The sequence below is a fragment of the Lactuca sativa genome, chromosome 5 (assembly GCF_002870075.4).
Source record: "Lactuca sativa cultivar Salinas chromosome 5, Lsat_Salinas_v11, whole genome shotgun sequence".
Lineage (NCBI taxonomy): Eukaryota > Viridiplantae > Streptophyta > Magnoliopsida > Asterales > Asteraceae > Lactuca > Lactuca sativa.
In genome coordinates this window covers 353,026,437-353,029,972 of record NC_056627.2, presented here as the reverse complement: position 1 = coordinate 353,029,972, position 3,536 = coordinate 353,026,437, and positions in this window count along the sequence as shown.

Below are 3,536 nucleotides of genomic sequence, written 5' to 3'. Positions count from 1 at the left end.
CCCTGACCTTCCGGTCCTCAATACAACGCCTTCCGGCCCACAACATAATCGCCTTCCGGCCCATAACATATTGCCTTCCGGCCCACATAACATATATAGCACACATATAACAAATAACTTACCACACATAGCATACATATCCATATCATATCTGACCTTCTGGTCACAAAGTCAAACCCTTCCGGGTACAGTGTAGTGAGAAGACTCACCTCGTAAAAGCTGAAAGCTAGCAAATCCCGAAATGACTCGTGCACAATCCGACGAGCTACAACCTCCCTATAACATCACATATCTCATTAACACTTATATCTTCTAAGTGTGACTATCTCTAAGAAGTCAGACTTAGGTCAACTCTGGTCAACGGTCAACGGTCAACTCGACCGGACTCGGCGAGTGCCATGGCGACTTGGCGAGTCTAGACGTCCTCCAACTCTCTGAGATTCCCTATCTACTCGTCGAGTATCCTCATCGACCCGACGAGTTACTCCTGGAAGAATCGTGGGGCCACCCCGACTCCACTCGCCGAGTCTGAAGAACAACTCGGCGAGTCCCAGTAAATCTTCAAGCTACTCGCCGAGTCTGAAGAACAACTCGGCGAGTCCATGCCATGCAGGTGAGCAACTGCTCCCCAGATTACGTATGGTCCCGAGATATACAATCATGGGACTTTCTGGACCTCTAAACATCTTATTACTGGGGGTATAAACGTCTGGGTAATAACATAATAACCCATCTAATCACTAAGTGGGTTTCATAAACCCTAGATTCGTACACACATCAAAATAACAGAAATGGTCCGAGTATTACCTGAAAACGCACTCTCTGTGTCTCCCAAACCTCAGGACTTGATCCTCTTTGATATTCCTTTGGCCAAATTCTTCTTCTTCTTTCCTAACAAGTTCCTCCAAGTTCCAATAGCTTTCTCTCCTGCTCTAGACGTCCACAACGATTAGGGTTCTTCTCAATCGACCAAAAGACGGAAAATGACGGCCTAAGAGGCGTTATATACGATCCAAAACCGAACGGTTAGGGTTTCTGCTGAACAGCGTCGACTCGCCGAGTCCATATCTGGACTCGTCGAGTCCAGTCGCGAACCCGCGACCAAGTCTGCGATCCTACTCGGCGAGTCTAGGCCCCAACTCGCCGAGTCCCCTCTTAAATCACCCCCAAAAACATAATTTAATAATACCTGAGATTCCGGGCTGTTACAACTCTCCCCCGCTAGGATTAGACTTCGCCCTCGAAGTCTCATTCTGAAAATAGTTCCGGATGCTGCTCCCGTATCTCACGTTCCGGCTCCCAAGTCATTTCCGATCCCCTACGGTGTTGCCATTGAACCAACACCAGAGGTACCTCCTTGTTCCTCAGAACCTTGATCTTCCGATCCCTGATAGCCACTGGTCTCTCCTCATAATTCAGGCTCGCATCCACCTGAATATCCTCTAATGGAACCACCGCCGACTCATCGGCTATGCACTTCCTCAATTGCGACACATGAAAAGTGTCGTGGATCTGTCCCAACTCCGCTGGCAACTCCAACCGATAGGCTACCCGGCCTACCCTTGCGATCACACGAAATGGCCCAATATACCGGGGCCCCAACTTGCCCCTCTTCCTGAATCGAATCACTCCTTTCCAAGGAGAGACCTTCAGGAGAACAAAGTCGCCGACCTGAAATTCAAGCTCGGATCGGCGCCTGTCTGCATAACTCTTCTGTTGGCTCTGGGCAGTCAATAACCTCTGCCTAACTTGCTGAATCTGCTCTGTCGTCTGAAGCACGATTTCCGTGCTGCCCATCACTTTCTGTCCCACCTCTCCCCAACAAATGGGGGTCCGACATCTCCTACCATACAACAGCTCAAAAGGTGGCATACCAATGCTCGAATGATGGCTGTTGTTGTAGGAAAACTCTGCCAAGGGTAAATACGCATCCCAACTACCCCCAAAGTCTAACACACATGCCCGGAGCATGTCCTCCAGCGTCTGAATCGTCCGCTCGCTCTGACCGTCTGTCTGGGGATGGTATGCGATACTAAAATGCAATTTAGTACCCAGCTCCTCATGGAATTTCTTCCAGAACCTGGAAGTGAAGCGCACATCACGGTCTGAAACAATCGAGATCGGCACTCCATGCCGAGATACCACTTCTCTCACATATATCTCCGCCAACTTCTCCGCTGAAGAACTCTCGCTGATGGCAAGGAAATGCGCACTCTTCGTCAACCTATCCACAATCACCCAAATTGCGTCAACTCCCCTAGCAGTCCTTGGCAATTTGGTGATGAAATCCATAGTGATCTGTTCCCACTTCCACTCGGGGATCTCTAATGGCTGTAGCTTGCCATGCGGTCTCTGGTGCTCGTCCTTAACCCTACGGCAGGTCAAGCACCTCTCAACGAACCATGCTACGTCCCTCTTCATACAGGGCCACCAATACTCTTTCCTCAAATCCAGATACATCTTCGTAGCACCAGGATGGATCGAGAATTTCGATCTATGAGCCTCTTCCATCAAAGTAATACGCGTACCGCCCACGAACGGTACCCAAATCCGACCCTGAAACGTCATAAGCCCTCGACCATCCTGAACGAACTCTGAAATTAGCCCCACAACCCGCTCTTTCTTCTGCATTTCTGGTCGCACCGCTTCGGCCTGTGCCCCACGAATAGCATCCAATACAGGAGTCATCACAGTCAGTCTCAAGCATACATCTCGCAATGGAGTGCTCTCCGCCTTGCGGCTCAACGCGTCGGCCACCACATTAGCCTTACCTGGGTGGTACAGGATCTCACAATCATAATCCTTGACCACATCCAGCCACCTCCTCTGACGCATATTTAGATTGGGCTGATCCATCAAATACTTCAAGCTCTTATGGTCCGTATATATCGTACATCGAACCCCATACAGGTAGTGACGCCAAATCTTGAGAGCGAACACTACTGCTCCCAACTCTAAATCATGCGTAGGGTATCTCGCCTCATGAGGCTTCAGCTGCCTCGACGCATAAGCTATCACATGACCCCTCTGCATCAACACTGCACCCAGTCCCGAAATCGATGCGTCGCAATATACCACAAAATCTTCCATCCCTTCTGGGAGAGCTAATACCGGGGCTTCGCACAACCTCTGGCGAAGTGTCTCAAAGGAGGTCTGCTGCTCGGACCCCCATGAGAATGCAACACCCTTCCGGGTCAATCTGGTGAGTGGCACTGCGATCTTGGAGAAATCCTTGATGAATCTCCGATAATACCCTGCCAACCCAAGGAAGCTCCTGATCTCAGAGGGTGACTTCGGCACCTCCCAACTCATTACTGCCTCAACCTTGGCCGGATCGACCAATATCCCTTTCTGATTAACCACATGTCCTAGAAATTGGACCTCCCGCAACCAGAAGTCACATTTGGAGAACTTTGCATAAAGCTTCTCCGACCTCAATACCTCAAGGACCTCCCTCAAATGCTCCTAATGCTGCTCTCTAGATCTAGAATACACCAGAATGTCGTCGATAAATACAATCACTGATCGATCCAACA